Here is a 22,678-nt window from a genome sequence, read left to right on the forward strand (position 1 = left end):
AATTTAGGATGCATCAAGGTAGACAGAGCCATTCACCAAGAGAGACTGGAGCCACCAGCTGAGATACTGTACCAGTTCATGGCTCTGTTTCTTATTCTCACCTCTTCATTTCACTTGGAAATGTGCTCAGGCTTAAAAGCAGATCAGGAAATTAACATTTCCAGGTATGGAATATTACCCTAGCATCTGAAAAAGGACTTTATATGCAAAAGCTTACAGAATTTCTTAAGTACAACTGGATGACAAACACTGTGATAAGAACTCTTGCTTCATGATATTTTCCTGTGCCTGTCAAAACAAGGAGATACAGTACTGCACAGGGACTTTTTTTTTTTTTTTTTTTACTAATTAAGCTATTTCATACTTCAAAAAAGATTCACACCAAAAGGGAAAAAAACCCCAGCTAGTCCACACTCTGCTGGAACTAGTGCTTCATTGCATTTTTTATAAGCATGCATTTCATCCATAGTCCCTCCATTGCAAAAGGCAGCATTCAAACAGTTCCATAATCAAAGAAGAAAATACAATTAAACAGAAACATTAACAAACATGTCTTGAACAAATACCCTGCAAGGAAAAAGCACCACAGCACTGGCTCATTTAGAAGCACCCCAGCCTTTTAAAGGCTATGAAATCATACAAGATCTTGCTGAAACAATACTGGTTTCCTGATGCCTGTGTCACCTCCCGATAAGCAAGTCTCTAATGTCATCCCTGGGTGTCTATACCCATGGCAGTTCCCCCACCCCCTCCTAGCCACCTTGCCACCCAACACTTAGGCTTCTCCTTCATATGGAGCCCACTTTTCCCAGCTTCAGCTAAGGGCCAACATTCTTCCAGATCTGCCCTTATTGACTAAAGGGAATAACTGGCCCCTGTTCTCTGTAACAGTCCTTTACAGATTTGCAAGCAGTTAGGTTTCCACCCACAGTTGTCTTTCCTCTAGACTGAACATGTGTGGTGGTCTTAGCATTTCTTACAGGACTTAGTGTCTACTACCATCTACCCCACCCCCTTGCCTGCTCCCCCTCCAGACTGCTAACTATCTTTTTAAAAACACTACACAATCACAGCCAAGAGGCTGGGGGAGAAATGATCTACGGGTCCTGCAAATCGGAGCAGGAGGACTCGTGTGGAAACACTGCATCCTTTCCCTCCTCTCCTGGAGAATTTTGGACGCTCCTTGTAGCAAAGCTCCCAAGGCTACTTCAGTTCAGAGACCACTACTGCTTCCGTGGAAGAGGTACATTAGCCTCTGCCACACTTCACAGCAAGAACCATGCTGTCTTCTCAGTGCTTCCTTTTCTTCAGCTTGTTGCCATTGTTTGGTTATAACTACTTCTCCTTTGGTTCTGGTTAGACTCCTACACAACTCCCCTAGCAGTGCAGACTGGGCGTGTAACCAACAGCTGCTCCTACAGGACTAAACAGTCCCTCGTTTTCTTTCTCTGTCCTTGGTGTTTACATTCTTAAGCACACACTTTAAGGCAGTCATCACATCTCTCTTTTAATTGTCATTTGGCCAAGCTAAATGTAATTAGTTACTTTAATCTTCCCTCTTAGATCAATCCCTCCAGCATCTTAATCATTTTTATTGCTCCACTGAATTTGTTCTAATTTGCTGCCATTTTTGGGGCACAGAGTTCTCCGGAAATGAACTCAATAGCCTAGGTACACTTACACCAGGCACATGAAGAAAACGTGACTAGATACACGTAAAAAACCATTTCCTTGCTCCAAGACACAATAGTTCTGTTTGTGCAATCCAGAAATCACATCAACCTCTTTGCTGCCACGTAGTATTGCAAGCCCATATCTCATTTGCTAACCGGTGTAACCCCAGTGTCATTTCTGGTATTACTGCTTTCCAGGGGTGTACCTCTCATCTCTGCTTTCTTTCCGAGTGCAGTCTGATTTTAACTCCTACTATTCAATTTATTATCCACTCTGCTAATCCCCAAATCCTATTCTGAGGTATGACTGCTTAGCTAGCTATATATCTCAAATCTCTTTGATTTCCAATGGAAATACTCTCACAAACCAAAAGGCACAAGGTTTGTCATCAGAGTAAAGTCAAGGCGCACACGTAAATTCACGGCACACACGTAAATTCACAAAACAATACGGATTTTTCACATGCCTGTCCTCAGCATCGGTCCCTTACTGAAAACTGACAAAGGGTTTTCAAATACTGCAGTTCAGCTTTGGTGGCATACCAATGTTGTGCCACTGTGCAACAGCTTTGCATCAGGCCCTGCTGCTCCCAGAAGAAGCAGTGGCCCCTGGAGACCTGTGCAAGGCCCTGTGAGAACAACTGGGAGCACTGGGCAGGTGCCAATTAAGCTTCACCCGAATGTACCACTACTGGGGTACATTTCTGTACTCGGCCTTTCTCCATACACACCCTCAAAGTGGGCATGGCTTTCCCAATAGCCTGGACACTAGCTTCTTTCAAACCACGGTGTCAAAGGCTCCGCTCCTCCTCCTCCATCTCAAAGGCAGGGGAGGCTTCTTCAAAACCTTTCTGTGAGACATCACAGAGGTGCACCCCAGACACTTCCTGAGCACTGGGTAGTTACAGAAGCAGGACCTGGGTGCAAAGATTTTTTTAGGATGTAGAAGAAACCTTCCCCCTCCTCCAAATCTTGTCCCTCTGAAATCTCCTCCAAAACTCTTCCCCTGCCCCCCACCAGCTCCCCTACAGACACCAGCACCTCCAACAGCTCCCAAACTAGTCTAAAGGCACTAAAACAGGATGGCTTTGCCCCTCCCCCCCCAACCACACCCATCACCTGCAGAGCTGCCCTGACCCTGAGCTGGGGGTCATGGCATCAAAGTCCAGTTGGGCTTGTCCAGCCTGAAGAACAGAAGAGGATGGAGGAGCAAGGGGAACGTGACATGCCATAGGGTCAGTGGTGGATGAAGACCTAGCACCGGGCAGCGTTGATGCATTGCCTCTGCTGTTCTTCAGCTCTGTGGGGGAGATGCTGCTCAGCCCAGTCCTCCTTCCACTAGCCACAAGGCAGCTACAGCTTAGCAGCATCTAAATCAAACAGGTCAGTGGTCCTTGCCACTGTGCCTCTCGCTATGCCTGGTCCCATTCTGCTCTGGTCCCCAGAGGAAAGGGTGGGGCAGGGGGCACATCTAACCACACTGAGCAGGCTGTAGCATCAGTTTCCCTCTCCCCAGAAAACAGAGGAAAATAAAGCACCAGTTTTTCCCCCATACCCTCTCCCATGCACATGTACTGCTAGTGTGGATAAATTTACGAGTCAGCTCTCTCAGTCTTTCATGGTCCAGGCTTTCCCAGGACCAGAATGCAATTTACTGCCAGTGAAAGTCCAATAAGGTATATAAATCTGCCCTCCTGCCACCACCTATTTTCATGACCCATGTCAGCCCACTTCCTCCTCACTAGCAGCAAGAGAAGGTCTTCTGCTTAACTTTCCAGAAAGAAGTGAGGGAAGAGGCTTAGCACAACTCAAGTCACTTGAAAAGCCACAGTGTGTGTGAATTGGCTGGATTTATGACAGTCATTAGCGCCACCACAAAGATCCTTGCTACAAGTAACAGCATCAGTTTGAGCAGAGGGGAAAGAAAAAAAAAAAAAAAAAAAAAAAAGACTGAATAGAAGTACAGAACTACAGAGCACCCATCCTTTGGGTTCAGAAAACATGGGATGGCACAGATGTACACATACACCTCTCCCACCTCTACACTTTGCACTTACTTGAAGCCCATGAGTCCCCCTTGCAGGGGACTGGTCTACAAGATCTTGGGATGCTTTTAGCCTGAAAAGAAAGACCAGACCTATGCATACATCTACAGGAATGGAACTCCAGCCAAGCCACCTGACTGTATCTCCTGGCACAGACCAAGGATGGCCACTTTCTGCCAAATGCTGATCAGCATATACTAAACCAGCTCAGGCAGGATGGAGAAGGTCAGCTTGGCTTCAGCCAACTGAGAGCTGACTATAGCCAAGAAAAACCTTAGCATGGCTCTTACCATCTTGCTCTAGCAAGCAATGAGACAATTCTTAATTACATCTTCTCCAAGCCCTCCAGCTTTGCACCAAGGAACTCCATCCATTCAGTGCACTGCAAATGCTGCTCAAGGTTGTATGGCTGTTCCCCAGTATGTTCTTCTATTTACTGGTATGAATGTGTAATGTTCCATTTCCAGTTATATTAAGAGGCACAGCTTAACCCACTGCTTCCAAGTGAAACTTGCCTTCTCTTTACATTGCTATGCTGATCTTCCATTGAACAGACTATCTCTGGATGCTTTCATCCAAGTTCTATATTTCTTTAGCTGGTGTAGTAAGTGTGGCGTTTCAGTAAAGCCAAGGTTCAAGCTGAGCCTTTTGCATATGAAATTCCCTAAACACCCAGGCTTCACCTAAAGAACATGCAGATTTGACATATCCAGGAGGAGCACTGGACCAAACAAGGTCTTTCTGCCATCTCCTTTAAGTTCACTAAATATTTAGACATCCTATAATACGGGAAGTTAGGGGTTTAAAAGGGAATTTAGGTCTTCAACACATTGTTTTTTCCTCTCCCTCTGGATCTCTGACAGTAAAACCAAGTTCTATAGTTTTTCCATCAAGTTTTCTCCTGCAACTTTTAAACCATCTTTCAAAGTCATTCAGATTATGAGAAAACACCATTAATTTGCTTTAAAAGACTCTGATTCTGTTCAAATGGAAATTTCAGCTATGCCAAATACAGCCATTTTAAGCAGTTCTTACCAGACAGTCATTGATTTTTCTCCTCCAGGCACAGTCCATGATCCATGAGGATTTGGGGGAGGAAACTCGACACAACTTAATCTGATCCCAAAACTGAATGTCAACCAGATTCTATACTTATTTCTGTTTTATACTGCAGGAAAAGCAGTATCTTAGGTGATCAAGAAAACACCTGAAAATTTATACAGCAAAAGAAATTTTGATGAATCTGTTGGTATCCTTAAAATCATGTAATTTAATACTTCAAAACCAAGGAAATATTCAGATATGAAGACAAAAAATAACACCCATTGGATGCAGGTAACATCAAGGATTTATGCAGCATTCATTGCAGTCATCAAACAGCAGCCTAGGCAGTACCCCAATAGCTCTTTAAGATGTTTCTCAGATGACAAAAGTGAACAAATTTATAAACAATAATGCTTTGAAATGAAGTTGATTCAAAGAAATATTGCAAGCCCTTGCATCTTGTACCACAGAGCAGACCCCCTCGATCCAATCCTCACCACAATCAATGCCAAGATTCTACCTGACTTCAAAGGGACACTGGATCCAGGCTCTGGGCTGCAGCTGAACCCGTGTGTAGGTACACATCACAATTTGTGCTGCCATAGTTGCCAAACCACAGTATCACAGGAGACTGTCATGTCAAAAACACATGAATTTCTGTATTACCCTAAGCACTTAAAACAACACAGTTAGACTGCCAGGGCAAGCCTTCTCTCTAATTTTCTGGTTTATTTGATTTTTATGCTTCATCATGCTAGCAATATTTTCTTATGAAAAATCTACCTTGGTGGAGACAGGCAACACTTCTAAATGCATGCAGGCAAAGATGTACAAAGACATATAATTAAATGTCATTCTTACACCAGCTTCCTCCTGGCACACAGTGGTTATAGAACAAGAAAGCCCTAGACATCTCTCCTTAGCCTTCCTGCTGCATCCTGAGAGGCACTACTCTGTGAGGTGCCAAGGACCAGTCCTACGATACGTGGTCAAGTCAAGGGACCTCATGTGCCAGCTTGCCACTCTAGCCTGAAAAAAAGACCTGAGAAGTCCAGAGATCATGGCTGGGCTGAGCTATACAGACACTGCTGTTTCTTGCAAATTCAAATCATGTTTGGGAACTGCTTACATCGGACCCAGACTGAGGGATCTCCAGGCCTTCACATTCAAAAAGAGGTGGGCTATCAGGTAGCCAGTTTTCTTGCAATGGAAAAATACAAGACAGAGGATCAGGGATTAGAAAACGTCAGATTCCTCCTGGACCGTGACTGTTTTCCAAACTGGGTGATGAAGAGGGATAATTTAATACAACTCCTGTCTTTTTCCAGTCCCCAACCCTGTACACCCTTAACATGCATACACACAGAACAAAAAAAGAACTTTAAAAGTTCTTAGGAAACTCACCTATGTAGGCTGCTTTTGTAGTCAATAGTCATTAGCTTCTCCAAAGGGCAAGCTGGAGCATATCCACTGGGCTCCTGCTCTACACTGCCCTTCAAAGGGCCCCCGCTTTCTCTACTGACTCCCTGGAGATCCTCTGGAAAGAAGTCTCCCACAGCTAGTGTTATATTCTGGAAAAACTCCCCTCTCCATTTAAACATCAAACGTCTCACCAAGCTTCTAAAAGCAAATGTAAAATAAATAATGAGGGGGGATATACAAAGGGATACAAACTGCAGGAATGAAAATCCCAAGTATTTTAAAGATCTTGAGACAACTTTAAAGAGCTACCTGCACATTATAAAAAATTATAAAAATTTTCATTGAAGCAGTAACTCTGGTTTCCTGTCTCAGAGCCTCTGAGGTTCTCATCCCTCATCCTTTGTTCAAGAGCATTTGCGTGAGGATCAGGTCTTTGTTCCCTGGGAATTCACCTCCTCCTGTCACTTTTTCTTCCACCTGGAGTCAGCACTGGAGCTGGATGCTAAATGAAACATTTTGTTGTCACTGGGAAACACAAATGCATCCAAAGCAGAACAAGAACAAATCTACACTGCCTGATTTGGAGGGAGAATTGGGTCCAGTCTCCTGTATCTCAGAGGACTCCACAGTCTCTGGGCTATGGAGCCTACTTCTCCGTTTCTTTCCTGCTGAAGTCATTTCCCTTTGGATAAGTAATTACTTATCTATCGGGCCAAAGAAACAAACTACCTCCACAGCCCAGTCGTTAAGAGTATTCTCTCTCCAGCACAATGAATAGGCATTTATATAAATTAGAACAGCTCCAACTGGAAAAGCTCCAACTGAGAAAGCATTACTGCAGAGACCCAGTAGTCTGGGCCCTCTTGTTGGCTAGGACAACTCTGGGGACAAGTCCTCACTCCAAAGTATACAGAATAGAAATGCATTACCCAAAACCCAGTTACTTTTCTGCTTACCAGGCTGCTAGCTATTCTGGGCTTTTCTCTGCTTTTTCATGAAAACACATCAAATGTTCTAATTAATTTCAGTGCAGAACTAGCAAAATCTATGACATGGGGGGTGGGGGGCGTAAACCCTCCGTTACAAACCTCCCCTGTCAAAAACCTTGATCGCCATCTCTAATGTCAAAAGCTGAAGTTGGGGATCTCTCCAACAAACTGTGAACAGGGAACATTATTTCATCTCACTGTCCTAACAAAAAAACAAAAAACAAAAAAAAAAGTTTAAGACTATTAGGGTGAGGTATGTCATTAACCAATACTCACCTCCTACTGTGTATCTCCTGGTTTCTGAAAGTTATTACTCCCTCCAGTAAAAGAAAAACCCCAGCATTGCACAGAAAGGGTTGCTCATGTAAGATACCCGCTGTAGGTATCCAGCTTCTGCTTCAGAGAGTGACAAGGCACAGGCATTCAGCTCCTGCAAAGTTCTCAGAGCCCTGAAGTTCAGAGCGCCTTTTAGCCCCTTTGCTCCCCATTGAAATGGTACAAATTAAAAGTGGATAAAGCAGCATCTTTACAGCTCTCTCTGAATCCCTGGCTTGAAAGTTTGTGAACTTTCAAACCAGGAATTCAAAGTGAGCTTTCTGTAAGAGTCACTGTATCTTTCAAGGCAGCCATCCCACAGTTATCCTGTTTTTCTAATCTACTTAGTTTTTATCCGCTCCTGTTTAGAGCACAGGCCCCCCCATCACATAATGAAACAATTGCAATGTCTTTTCTGAGATTCCATTTATGCTTTTGTGGCATTTACTTTGTTACTACCAGATGGAGTCTTAAAAGCTTCCTCCCAGAATACTCAAATATGTGGTACCTCAGACCACATCCAAGCTGCTTTTGTATTTTGACTTTCAACATTTCAGGGCACTATCTTTACAATTTTAATTATATATAATATTCACCTTTTCAGTAATAAATTAGAGGGTGATTTCAAGTTGCATCAAAAACGTGGAGAGCTGTAGAGGAAAGACTGTGAGAACAGATTATGTCATTCTGTCGTTTTCATTAGATTCTCCCTTGGGGATTGTCAGCTGCTGATGTTTCAGCTTGCCTCCGCTGAAACACGTCTGACATGAGGGAATCTCCCCTGAGATACTTAGGCCACTGACTACAGCAGCCAGCAATAACAGAGAACTATAGAAGTGGATAGAGAGGGATGCAGGGATATGCAGAGCTCTCCCGCACGTTTGCCACACAAGCCTATGCCTACGTGCAAGTAGCTGCAAGCTAGTGCGTTGTGTGCTTCCTCTACCACAATGCACTTCAAATGCATTTCTCAGCAGAGTCCCGTGACAGAAATACCCCAGCAATCCAGTCATGTGCAATTAATTAACATCCCATTTTACCTGGCACAAAGAGATGCACAGCAGCGAGCCTTTTGCCATCCTCTTCCTGGAGCAGCTGGCAACATCCCTACACCTTTCCGTACGGCAGTGGAGCCATTCTTCTCACTGCACAGGCTTCAAAACCACCTGCCCCCAGATGCTGTGCAGATTTAGAATTGCCCTTGGAAGCAGAGCCAGTTTTAGGCTTCTAGCAGATCTTCTGCAATTCTTTTCAAGACAGTATTCATTTAGGACCTTCATCTTTCACATTGCAAACACCCGCTGTGTATCTCCAGGACCTCATTCCCAGCTGGGGATGCTGGAATAGCAAAAGTCCCTTGTGACAGAGGAAAACCACAGTCCCTCATTATGACAGACTACAACCTCTCACCTACCCGTATCCCCCTGTGTCCCATTCATAGCACACAGCCAGAGGCAATGCACCCCCACTGCTATCTTCAGCTATCATTAGGCTATTATGCCTATCACCTGAAAACAATTTTCTGTTCATTAGGCAATCAGCTGTGATGTAGGACATGGCATTTGTGCTAGTAAATTATCAGTGGGTTCATGACACCAAATATTATCTGTCTCAGCTGGCTCCTAGTAACCATCTCACCTCCCTGTCTGTTTTGAAATGGTGAACTTAATAAGTTTTACATTTGTTTCCTTTTGCAAAATCCCCCAAATTCTTCAGAGATCATACATGCTAGAAACCACATCCACATGAAAGAGTTTTGTATATTAGCTCCTCAACAGTATGTGGCAACCCTAAGAGATTAGGAAAAGAAGTTAAATAAAAATGTTAAATCCAAGTGTAATATGAAAGAGAGATTATCACGTCATTTCCTCCATTTGAATTTGAGTTTGTCTGGACATCTGTATAGAAATTTCCTGACTCTTACAAAAACCACCAGTGGTCAGGATTACATGCTTGTTGCTCTGCTAAAAAATAGTGTAATCCACCAGCAAGGTTGTACCACAGTCCCCACTTCTGCTGCTGCACAGGAGGATATAAACTGACATAGGTTTTAGGCCACACAGCACATTCCCTATGCTGGCCGAACTCACAGTCTCAAAATGGCACTTTCAGCCCCCTCAGACACCAGCAGGGGTATCTCTACAGACTCAGAGTCAATACCTGACTGGTAGGGTCAGAGTCTCTGAACCCATTAAGAGAGCAGCTCACCCAAACCCTAACAGTGCAGAAGAAGCTCCTCCAACTCAAGAGCACAGAGAGATGCAGCTGTGAAGGCTGGCTAGTGAAGCGATGATTCTCAGAAACCACAATGCTCATGGTTCCTCAAACCCCATTTTATCTTCTGGAAGCAGCAAAGGTGAGCAAACAGAAGGCACCTTTAAACTGTAGCTCGTCTTGCAAGACAAAAGAATGACATCATGAAATAGCAAGGTGCTATTTTCACATCATTCAGTATGTGACAATACACATCTGATCCCCTTGCAGTATCAGGTTTTGGCACACTAGCTATTCAGATGCTGTGATAGTGCAAAACCTTGAAAGCAGTGGCTACAGATGGGTGACGCTTCTTAATGACAGGGGCATAGAACAGCCCAACATCCCAGGATTCCAGAATGGGGCCTGCAAATGTTAAATCATCATTTGCATGGGACAGGTTTGTAAGTCTCTTCTGCACAAATTTCTATAGTGATGCTCTAGCCGTCCCCCAGGACAGGATGTGCTGTCACAACATACCAGAGGTTTTGAAAACCAGACATCTTTGGGGAGTTCCCCATACACCTAAGCTGTGCCACCAGTCAACACCATCATGTTGACTCTTACAGGTACCACATGAGATTTGGAGCACGTTGGGTGGCAGGGAGGGTTTCCTCCAGTGGGACAGTCAGTGCCTCCCTCCTGCACACACAGCAGATCAATCTCGTTATCTTTCTTCCAAAGTTGTTTGGTTAGGCATGCAAATATCATGATTACTGGAGACAGATTTTATTAGATACACAATACTGAAAGTTCAGCACCTACATCTAGCTTTAAATATCTTCAGTCACAGCCGTTCTGCCACGTTTATCAGTATCTTCTACTGTCACTAAACCATTATTGCAGTAAACATTTAATTTGACGTTCAATCTGTATTCTTTCTGCTTCATCTTAAACTAATTTATTTCCTGATCTGTCCTTGGTGACTAATGAGGATAATTGGCCCCTGTCCTCTTTCTGTAACAGTCTTTTATGTATTTGCAGACAGTTAGGTATCCACCCACAGTTGTCTTTTCTCCAGACTGAGCTTGCCTGGCTCTCCCAACCTTTCTTTGCAGGTCTTGTTTTCTCTGATCTGTGATCATTGTCTTTGTTCACTCCCCCACACTGTCCTCAGTCCTTCCCTCTTTTAGAAGTGCAGCCCCCAAACAGAATGCAGTTATCTAAGCAGGGCTTAATCACTGTAAATAGGTGTTAGATATTTCATTTCACTGTTTTGAACAAAAGAGGATTGCAGACGGAGCTCACACATGGGCTGGACAGCAGGTCCAGTGATAGCTAGAGTGATGGTGATGGTGATAGCTGGAGTGATTAATTTTTTTGATCAGTGGTTCAAATCCAGACCAGGAATGTAGTAAGCAAAAACTGTTCCCATTTCACAACTAGATAGCTACACACAGGCAAGTAGTGCAGGCTGACTGCTTTCTTGAGAAGTAATTTACGAGTCTGGCACATGAAGAGTTAACTGGACATGAGCTCCTACATGCCTCCCATGCCAGAGGTGAGAAGGGGAGTGACAGAATAAAGTCTCAAGGATTAGCCAAGTCAGATAAACTGCTGGCCCCACACCTGTTTTGGTGGATGAGCAATTAGCAGAGACAAGCCACCAAACAGACCATGAAGACCAAATTCCTGGTTTTCCCCTAGAAGTATTTGTTCCCTAGAAATGTTTCAGCACAACCATGCACACCAATATTATTGACACACTGTGTTCTCTGGGAATACAGAAACATCTTCAGTACTCAGAGATGCCTACCTAGCATTTTACCTGAAGCCACTTTCAGTGACTCTCTTTAGTTTTGAACCTTCCTTGTGGATGGGGTTAGAGGTATAGGGAGTCAGTGCTGCAGAGGTCTCAGCTTTGTATCCCTTTCACTTTGAGCCAGTAGCCAGGCTCTCGTTTGTAATTTCTGTTTTTCCCCAGATGCTTGATCAATCCATAGGTGGCCCTGAAACATGGTCTTTGATTGCGTTAGAAAGGGAAGAGAGCCACCCAGCACACTTCACAGTCTGCAAATACCCTCTGTATTAGCAAGTATCAGCTGACAGTCTCAGAACCTGTACCCTTTCCCTCTCCCCTTTTTTAATGGCCCTGAGTACAGAAAAAACAATGTTTGTTCCCTTCCCATTAAGCATATTCACTGTGTGTGTAAAAATTCAAGAAAGATAAGCCAGTCCCTCCTCCTGCCCAGAGCCAGCATTCTCTTCTGCTTCTAAGAAAACACTAAACAAAAAGCAGCCTTGCCTCAAGAGGTCCAAATTAGCCATGGTTTGAATTGATTTGATCGTAGCATGGTTTGCACACTGCCTAGTGCCACTCATTTTTTTCTAAGCGCATAGAGATATTTTTTTCTCTGCAGTTGACCTCAGGCACATGGAGGTATGCTGCCTAATTCGCACAGATCACCACTGTGCACTTGGTCGACTTTTACACACACCAGTTCACATGCCGATGCACAATCCTAGCTGAGAGCTGGTGGTTTGTGGCTTAAGGAAGCCATGAGCTCTTGAACTATAAAGGGTGGGATCATTTGGATATTTTTTTTCCAACGTGGAGGGTAGCTTTGACACTTAACCCAACTGAGTCAGTCTCCTGGTTCCCAGGCAGTTAACACCATGCCATTAATTTTGCCAGAGAAAGCACCAGTCCATACCTGCCAGGAACCTCCTCTCCTGTCTTCAGATGAACTGACAAGCAAGGTGGATAAGTCAGAGGGATGGTGGAACCCCCTTTGTGGTTGGAGAAACGGTCTTTTTAGTTTGTTATGATGCACTTAGCTGAAGCAGAAACACAACGCTCAGAAGAAGAGACAAGGCAGTGGTAGTGGAAGGGCCATGCTTAGCTTTAAATATCTTATTCTTCTCTGCTTCCCCTTCCACATATTTTAGTGCTGCAATCTTCAAACTGCCATTTCGTCTTATGCAGGGAGGCACCCAGGGCAGTAGCTAGCCCATCTGACTGCGGTGAAGCAACAAAATGAGTAAGTTGATTCACTGTGGTTTAAAGAATTCTTGTGGATGGGTGGGTGGAGGACGGATCAGGGTAATAGCAGATAATTTATCAGCCATGTTTCTCCCAACCACTCCCTGCTTTTCCATCAAGTATAAATATATCTCAAAGAAGGCTAATCACAGAATCACAAGAGAGTCAGGCAGTCCTACAGCCCCAGTGTCAGGCAAAGCGGATACTACCAGCAAGCATCCTGTTGTAGATTAGGCAATCACAATACACGGAGCCATCTCTCTCAAAAAGATCATCTAGTCCATCTCTCCTACAAACTAATCCATTTCTTTGTGATAAATTGCAGCTTAACAAAGAAAAGAAAAAAAAAATTAACAAACCCTCTGCATGTTCTCCAGCTGCAAGATAATTCTCTTTCCTCGCTGCCCACCAAGCCATGCTGATGAGTACAGGCAGAGCTGAGCTGTGGCCTTCCTAAAGGCTGAGAAGATTAAACTTCTAGGGGCCAGCCCTCTGTCTGGACTACCACACAGGCAGGTTTTGTGCATCCTAAGGAGCAAAAGATGGGAGCGGGGAATGGAGCCCATTGCAGAGACAAGCAGTGCTGTCTGTACAGCACTCCCATCCTCTGCCAGCTTGGGGGAATGAGAAAACAGCACTGGGAATCAAATCTAGACCTCCCACATGGTACTGCAGAGACACCAATTCCTGGTGCCAGCCCAGGCAATGCGAGTCCAGCGTGGGAATCCAAGCACAGCTCCATGCACTAGCGCAGAATGGCTCTGGCACCAGAGATGAGGTCCACCTGCCCTCTTCTAAAACAAGCACAAGAAACAGCCCCAGCTGAGCTTCCATAATACATGAAACACAGAATCAATGCCACCAGCTTTTCCCCCTGTAGGCAAGGGTTTGGGGATGAGGTGGTGGTTCATAGGTTGATAGAGGTTTTATACAGGGGCACTTGGTAATCCAAAGCGAGGACAAAACAAGTCAAAGCCTAAATCATTATATGGGCATGGAGAGTTGGGATTTTTGCCCATCCTCTGTATTTTCCATCTCTCCACGATTTCTTCATGCTCTTGCATGCACAGGTACAATGTAAAACTCGGCCATCAACGCAGGTATCCTGACAACCCTGCCCAGACCAGGATGGCAGGGGACTGTTACAGACACTTTCCTTTGCCTGGCTATGGTCTCACTGACAAAGGGATCACAAGAGTCACCAGGACTGGCACAGGCTGAGCTGGGCTGGTACAGCAGGTGTGTGTCACTGGATCAGAGCCCAGGGTCCACAGGAACAGGAGAAGCTTTGACCATGCTTCTTTCCTTTTCCCTGCTGAGATCTGCCCCTGTGTACCAAAGGCAGAGCCAGGAGGAAGCTGAAGTGGGTCTCACCACCCCCAGGCTGTTACCGCACTCTGCCCTCAGCCTGCTCCATCCTGTCCCAACCCTCTGAGACTCCCACCCAGGACTGGGAGACAGGCTGGTGTGGTGGGGGAACAGAGGAAAGCAGGGTATGGGGAGGCAGTAAGAGCTGCTGCTCTGGGGTGGCGTGGGTGAGCACTTGAAAACCACCCATACCCACACCTCCCATCTTAGAAAGCACTCTGCCACTCCCTCCAGAGCCGCAGCTGGGGCACACCAAGTGACCCCGCACCAGGATGCTGTGCCCCTGCTTTGCTCTCCAAGGACTTGGGCAGTGGGGAAGCACTGGGGCCCCGTGAGCTGGTGTTGTTGCATATCCAGCCCGCCCTGCCTGCCCAAGGGGCAGCCCAGGGTGGACCAGCTGCCCCCTTGCACTGCTTGCAAGACCTGAGATAGCTGTGCATGATGATGAGGGGGCAATATCAGAGGGCATTTCCTTTTGCCCATGCTGGAGCTGGCAGCGAAGTTGGGGAAAAGTCCCAGGTAAAGGTAGCAGCAAGAGAGACTGGGAGTTAAACGCTTGAGTGATGAGGATGCAGGGCCATGCTCACTGCCCTCATGGCTGAGCATCAAAACTGCAAGACCCCTCCCCAACTCCCATCCACCGTGCTCTGCCTCTGCCCAAACCTGGTGCAGGTCACAGCTGGGAAGGGCCATGGCAGGGATGCGGCACCTGCTTGGGCCTGCTGTGCTGCAGGCCAGGCTGGCAGCTGTGGCAGACACAAGGGCAGGCAGTGCTGGGCACCGCTCCCCAGGGAAGCACACAGTCCAGCCCAGCTGTCGGGGACTGCCACCCTAGCCAGACACCAGAGGTAGCTTCCCCCCTTTCCCTCCGATCTGCCTGCAAAACCCGGGGCGGGGGCAGAGGGGCAGGGCCTGAGCCAGGCTTGCCCAGCATCAGCCCTCCTTTCCCCTTGACCTGCATCCCACCCCGGACCCTGCTGGCACACCCACCACCTCCACCCCCGGGGGCTTGTGCTTTTTAGGAGCTCCCACGGGTGAACAGAGCGAGGGGGCTACAATTCCCCACTCCAAGTGGTGCTGGGGTCCCGGCTGGATCTGGGAGCAGCAGGGAGCTGCGGGGCCTAGAGAAATTCCTCCCGAAAACAAGAGAAAGGCTCCCACACGCCCTCCTCCCCGCACAGGTAAACTTTCTACTCCCACTTGCGGAGGCAGCGGGAGGGAAGGAGCACTCTGACAGGGAGGATCCAGGCGCGGATAAACCCTGGGAAGCCTGAGATATTTATAGAAGCACAGCCAGAATATGGCAGGAAAGGTGGCTCTCAACCCCTCGACGGGGAACCGCTCCTGGTTTTTAACAATAGACCGACAAAGCCCCCTCAGAAATGTGGGAAAGAGCCACTGGAAGGATGAAGGTGAGGGAGAGGGTGGGAGAGGCGCGCCCCTGCCGCAGGATGCTCCGGGGGCCTCAAGGGCCGGGGCCCCCGCCGCCGCCGCGATCCTCGGCTCGCCCGGCAGCAGGCTGGGGGCGGCGGCGCCCCCCGCCCCCCTCCTCCTGCTAAGGGGTGAGCCCCTGGCTCTGTACTGCCCTCCCCCGCCCACTGCCAGGCCTCCCGTCGGCTGTAGGGACGAGAGGAAGGGGGAGGTGGGTCGGGGGGGCTCAGGCGCGGGGATGACGGTGAGGATAAGGGTGGGGAGGGTCCGCCCCGGGGGGTGGGGTGTGCGGCAGCTCGCCCCTGCCCCTCTGCCCCCTCTCTCGGCGGGGGGGCACAGCCCCACGCGCGCCGGGCGAAGCGGCGTGGCGGGCACGGGCTGAGGCTTAAAATAACCCCGAGACGTTCAACACCTTGTGCCGGGCGCTGCCGGCGGGGCGCGGCGACCGAGGGCTCCCGCACCCCGCGGCGCTCCGCTCCCTTTGTCTTGCCACCATCTTACGGAAAGACTCACATGTCACGTTACGGTCGGGATGCACCGGTATCTCTCGCGTATCTACAGCCGAGCGGCACGATAGCCATTTTGCATCCCTCCCAAGTGGGCTGGGGAAGGGGCTGCCTGCGTGGGGACGCGGGGTGCAAGGCGCGGGGGTGGGGGGGGGTGGGCGGCGGAAAGGGGCCACGATGCCTGCTGACAGCGCCAGGGGGACGGGGATAAATTAAAACCCGTGAAGTTGCCTGAATACAGCGCCTCGTAGGTTCAGGTTAAGTCTCTTGACGTGCTTGGACTTAAAATAGCCCTTTACCTCCACGCAAGCAGGCGCACTGGCCCCGGCGCTGGGCGGGCTCCTGCCGCGGTGCCAGGGGCGGCCCCGGCCCCCCCGGGGCCCCGGCCCCCGCGTTAGGCCGCTCACGATCGAGAGGCCGGCGTGGGTTTTAAGTAATGCACCACTCTTCTCGGCAACAAGCAGGTTTCTACGTACTGCTATTCCTAATGTGCTCTATTTTCACATGAAAGCATGACAAGGAGCCGCTGGACCAGTGAAAATAAAGAGGCAATTTGTGGGTGGATGGATGGATGGATGGATGGATGGATAAGAATTTTCATTTTCATTCCTTTCAAAAGCCGTGTGCCTCCTCCTGTGTTTCCCCCAACCCCACCTCGCCTGCCCACCCCAAAAAAGAATCACAAGAGACTTTCCCCTGGTTCTCAACACAGTAGGTAACTCAAACCATCCCTCTCACATTCTCTTCATGTCCTATTTGATAAACCAAAAGGGAATCAACATGTCTGGTAAAAAATGTTTCTTTTTTTTTTTTTTTTTTTTTTTTTTTTTTTTTCGTTCTGTGTCTGCTGCTGAGAGCAGCATCCCCAAATCTTTTGTTCTACTGTGTGTGGTCTTCCCTGGGCAAACCCATGTACCAAAATGAGCTGCCAGCAAAATCACAGAAACAGGAATTTCCCTACCTTGGTTAGTAGAAGCAGAACCTCTAGACGGACAGATCAAGGGAGAGAGCATGTTGGGAATGTCCAGTCTCCTCTTCTTGCTTGCATATCCACATAAGAAGAATAAGGGTCGGGGGGCAAATGCAGGGGAATGAGTTGAAAGAAAATCCTATTTGGCTTTAAAAAAAAATTAGAGGATTCTTTGTGGCAATCTTGCGTCTTGAAGTGGTGCAAATTCAAAAGCTGGAGAGAATCACTTCAGAGGATATTCAGCGCGAGAGGTGAGGATCATCAAATGCAGGTTCCAGAGTAAGCATTCCTTTTGCCTTTTTAATGATTATTCTTATAATTATTTTTTTTCTTTTTTTTTTCCCTGGAGCCCTAGTGGAGGAGGTTGTGTTTAAAGCAACTGGAGGTCGGTGCCGTTCTTCTGTGAAGCATGATTATCCTCAAAGCGTCCCCTTCCTGAAGGGAAAAATAAGCATCAATTTTGTATTAGAGGGGTCTGAAGGGGATAAAAACCGCTCCCCAACAAAGACATTAATATATTGAGAAAAAAGGGAGGCAAAACGCATTTCCTAACAGTGCACACAAGCGGAATAATAATTAAAAAAATTAAAAAAAACCAAACAGCTGGCACGAGTCTATAAATAATTCAGATACGGGCTGACTACACCATTCCCGGGATAGGCATGCATACGAGACGGGAAAGCGGGCGCGATGTGAATCGCGGAGAGAAAGCGAGCCCCCCCCCCCCGCCGCGGCCCCCTCCCCACGCACGCACAGCATTTCGCCCACCCCCGGGCCCAGCCCCCGGAGGGCTGGCGAGGGCCGTGCCCACCCCTCTGCAGTGCTGCCGGCACCGCTGCCCGCCCCGTGCGGCTCAATGGGCAGCGTGGGGCGCGCTCCGCGCAGCCGGGCGCACACACACGCACACGCACTGACACGGGGGGGGCTCTCTCACCTGCGACGTGGCCGCTTTGCGCTCCCCTCCCCGCCCCCCATCGCCCCCGGGAACGCAACCCTTGGCTCTCTGGGGTTTGGGTTGGGCTCTTTTTTTTTCCTAGGGGTGGATTCACAGCCTGGGGTCGCCCCCCCCCCGCCCCCGCCTCCAGCACACGCGGACAGGGTTTACAGCTATGCAGGCTTTTATTTAATGAAGTCGCAGGTATTTTTTCTTTTCCCCTCCCATCTCGCACGGAGAACAATTCACACTTACAGCTGTCATAAAATATAGACCCACATACATACCAACAAATCCTGCTTCAAGCACTCGGGCTGCTCTGAGCAGCTACTGCCCCCCTCTCTCCCTGCAAGGCTGATCCACCTCAGACATGCTCAACTTCTTCAGTCTCTTCTCTGATACTGCCAGGGTAGGAGATACGGGGAGGGGGAAGCGTTCAGAGCATCACCCTAAAAACACATTAAAAAAAAATCCTCTGCATTATAAAAGCTCCGGGAATGCTTCCCGGAGGTGGAGAAAGCACGGGAAGGTGAATTAATAAAGCAGCTTAATGATTAATAATAATGAAATATAGACGCGGAAAATGGTGGGAGGGGGGAAAGCAGGGCTCGGTGGTGGTGGGGAGGGGTGTGCGAGCGAGCAGCGGGGAAAACGCGGGGAGAGGCGGAGGAGGAGGAGGAGAGACCGCGCAGGGAACGGGAGATCAACCCCTCCCCGATGCCGGAGGGGCAGGTCTCACTCAGCCTCCGACGCCCGGCGGGGGCGAAGGGGGAGCCCGTGCCCGGGCGCAGAGCCGCGGGCAGCACCGGTGCCCGCTGCCTGGCCGGCTCCGAGCCGCAGCCGCCGCCGGGGCCAGCACCGCGCAGCTCCGCGGGCAGCGCCCGGGGCTCCGGCGGTCCGGTCCCCCAGGACCGCGACCCGCGTGGTTGGAAGCGATGGAGAGAAGTAACGCTTGGAAAAAAAAATTAACAATAACCATAAAATAGTAATAATAAGAAGAAAGGAACCGGCGCCCAGCCAGCAGGCAGGCAGCAGAATTGGATCTGCAGAAAAGAAAGGAGCGAGAGCAGAGATACTGCTAATATCTAAATTGGATACTCCACAATTAAGTCCGGTGCTTTAATTGCTATTCTCAGAGCCCCCGGAAGCTAAGCAATGTGAAATCAGCCTGAACAGAAAGCGTTTGCACACTCCTCCCTGCCCACAGGCATCTGCACCCTTGCTATCCAGATTGCTCTCAGTGTTGCCCCTGGCAGTGGTCATAGATCCATCCATCCTGTGGTCACAGATCCATCCCTGTCCTCTCCCATGTCTGGGTTTAGCTCTGGGTGGCCTGAGCAGAGCAGAGCGTGCCCAACCTGCCCCCCTTCCCCCCACCTCCCCGCCCTGCAGCCCTGCAAAGCAGCCCTAAGGTAAGTCTGCCCCAAACCAAGGCAAGCCAGAGAGGATATCAAGGCAGAGCCCCTCCAAGTGAACATGCCAAGTGCACCCTTCAGGATATGTAGTCACTCAAGGGTCACAAACACCCATGCTGCCACTGGCTGGGTCTTGGTAGGTTTGGAAGGACTCAGTCAGGCCCTGGTGACCCCCATGAGACCAAAGCAATGAGGAAAGCCCTCCCCATGCTGCCCTGCCATCTACTCTTGTGCTGCAGGAAATCAGACCCCATGCCCAATGTCATGTGCTCTATTTCCGTGCTGATGAGGGCTGAATCATCCAGCCTTTGCATCCCTCTCACTGAAATCTCCCTCCAAGGAAAACACAGTAGCTTGTACCTACCCAGGAATGCTCTGTGTCCAGGAGCGGAAAGGAAGATACCCCTCAAAAGACAGGCAGGGAGGGCTGGATCCCACATGCTGAAGAGTTGTGTTCCAGTGAGCAGCCAAAGCCCTCAGTGCTGGCCCTTTGATGCAAGTATGTATCTCCAGTGCAAAACTTGGATATGGCCAAGGTTCCTGAGGGAAGAAAGCCTCCTGAAAACACCACAGTAGCTCCAGACTCTCTCGCAACCCCAAGGGTCTGCCAGTTTGTATCTCAGAATCCATCCGCATGGTACAAACAGGGTTTGCGGGTTGGTAGGGGAGGTTATGGATGGCAACGTGACTGTAGCATCACATGCATGTATCAGTATGTCATGTGAAGCCTGAATGAATTTCTGTGTCCATGTACGGTGGGTGTACAATGGTATTTCTCATGTAGCTGCAGTGACCATAAGCAGTACCAATCTGTGCTTGAGCTCCTTGCCAAAAGCAGACACCAAGATTTTAATTTCGAAAGCCAGGATCTTCCTGAGGGTGCTGGTAAGGTCTGTTCTGCTAGAAAGATTTTCCTAACATTTTTAGGCATGCTTAAAAAAGTGACTGTGATCTTTTTCATTCTAATTTCAGTAAAAATGGAAGACATATTAGCCAAAGCCTGAAGTAATCTGAAATTATCTCAGAACAGTTGGAGGAAAGAAATGTAGAGTGATACTTACATACAGAAGTTGCTAATAGCTGAAGAGATTAGTCATTTGACTTTCCCATTCCTTTCACTGATAATAGAGATACAAGAATAGCAGATAGGATTTGGCCAAGGGATGTTTCTCCTTTCTGTATGGCAAGAAGGGATAAACTACGACTATGCAGGTCCTCCTGCATTCTTCTGGATGAAACAAGTGAAGGAGCTTGAAAAAAAAGACGAAATGGTTTTCATGCAGCATATTACTTAGAAACAAAAAATGGGGAATTAAGAAGTATCTTAGGAACAATTTCTGAAAAGGGGCCTATCAATCAGAAAAGAACAGCTGCAATTATTTAAAGCAAGTCAGCAATATTTAAGGTTATCATTTGCTGTGACCTTAAGACAAAGGAATTCATCAGCCACAGGTTTTCTTTCTAAAACTATACAACTCCACAATTCCACAGTACTTGGCAACCTGTGTTATTGGCTCGCTTTTAAGGATAAGGCTAGTTGCTTTTCTACTTAAGAGATGTATATGTATACATTTTACATAAACAAATGTATATTTATAATTCTCTCTTAAATTTAAGTCATAAGGGCCAGGGCTCCTTTAGTGATAAAGGGCCTGAGTGTCCCGTTTGATACCTTTGGCAGAGAAAGGTAGTCCATTCTCTCTGACCAAAGAAATCAGGCTCAATCACAAGTTTGAAATTGGCCACACAAAAATGCCAGTTTCTTCAGAATTATCTTCTTGAGATTCTGAATAGCATCTAACCCCCAAATTACTTTTACATTAAGATGTAATATGTATTGTAAAAATGGGTGTGGAGGTAAGCTCCAAATAAAAATTGTTGCAAAATCTGCAGCAGCATAGTACTATGACAGGGTTTACTCTCACTAGCTGGGGTTGGCTTTTATTTCTCCTGCAATCAACTAAGATGAATGAACTGCATAAAATGAAACAAATAGCATCTCTGACGGGAAATTGGTTTTTCAAACATCTCTTCAATTCAAAAACACTTAAATGTTATTTGTAAGACAAATTGAGGGATTTATTTTAAATGTGTTCATGCTTACTATAAATTAAGGGCCATATTATTCTTGTCCTGCCTAAGATAAAAGAATGTGGATGAAAGTTCTTATATCAAAAGCAACCAGAGCTGGATGTGGCAGCGACAGTGTTGAAGAGGATGCAGAGCAGTAGAGCCATTCTGCCACCACAGAACACCATCTGCCAGCACTGACAGGGACTGAAGACCCTACAGTATCTTTAACCCTTAGTAAATGCCCTACTGACTTCATAGAATCAGAGCCCACTTCCAGTGCAGTATGTCCCAGGGTCTGCAGCTTAAAGGGAAAAGACTGGCAATTCATAGGTCATCTGCACAAGCACAGATGCAGTTGCATCAGTGTAAGAAAAGCCATGTCTATGAAGAGCAATTCCTTATAATCAATTAAATGGATTAATTGCTCTGGATAATTCACACCATAAAAATGTTTTTCATAACAGCATTCCTTTGGGTGTTTGCATATGGGCTGCAGAGCATAGTAACCAAGTCTCTAGTTGCTTTTGTACAGTGCTCTGTGCCCTGTTCCACTCAACCAACCTGATTATAATGTGGCCAAATACCTCTATGCCCATGTCATAGGTCTTTTCAACTATCAGAGACACTGTTGGAAGTCCTGGTGTTCAAGTACTAGGTCTATGACATTTTTAGAAGATCACTATAACATTGGCCACACAGGTCCACAAGCAAGGATGCCACGTCTTGTTGTATAAAGAACAGCATGAAGAAATCTTATCAGATAATTAAGAAGAAAGCAGAGAAATAAGCACACAAATCTGATGGTGTCACAACCACCTGGCTGAAGGGCTCAGCTGAACTTTGGCATGAAACCTTTTATCCTTTCTTTTGCATGTGGCTCAGGACAAAGATACTAAAGCACAACTGAGCCAGAAGCCACTGGAGGGGGGGTTCTAGTCAGTCTCTTGCAAAGACACCTGGACACAAGGACACCACTCACTTTGCTGTCTTGGAGGACACTCATCCTGCCAGCAGCCCTGCAGAAAAGAATCGTGAGCACTGTTGCATTTGCTTTGAAGTGAAATACACGTTCTCTCAGCTGTCATGCCAGGACACTTAGCTGAGCCCTCATCATTGTACACTGCAACAATTGCAGCATCCCCTACTGTCTCTGCTGTGGTCAGTCTGTCCCCAGAAATCTTAAACAACTAACAAACTGGGGGTTTGTCATGCAGAATAAAAAAAAGTGTGAAGTAGATTAAAGTAGAAATAGCTTTC

The 22,678-nt window shown here is 47.4% G+C and overlaps 1 protein-coding gene across 1 annotated transcript in view; it reads right to left on the minus strand.

Moving 5' to 3' along the window:
- The window catches only part of LOC130150702 (glutamate receptor ionotropic, NMDA 2B-like), an 86,346-nt gene extending 69,241 nt beyond the window's left edge, over positions 1 to 17,105 (minus strand). The window contains exon 1 of the mRNA XM_056341896.1: positions 16,991 to 17,105. The gene's annotated coding sequence lies outside the window, so the exon portion shown is untranslated. The remainder of the gene's footprint in view (positions 1 to 16,990) is intronic.
- Positions 17,106 to 22,678: the final 5,573 nt, after the last annotated feature.

The sequence above is a fragment of the Falco biarmicus genome, chromosome 5, assembly GCF_023638135.1.
Source record: "Falco biarmicus isolate bFalBia1 chromosome 5, bFalBia1.pri, whole genome shotgun sequence".
NCBI lineage: Eukaryota > Metazoa > Chordata > Aves > Falconiformes > Falconidae > Falco > Falco biarmicus.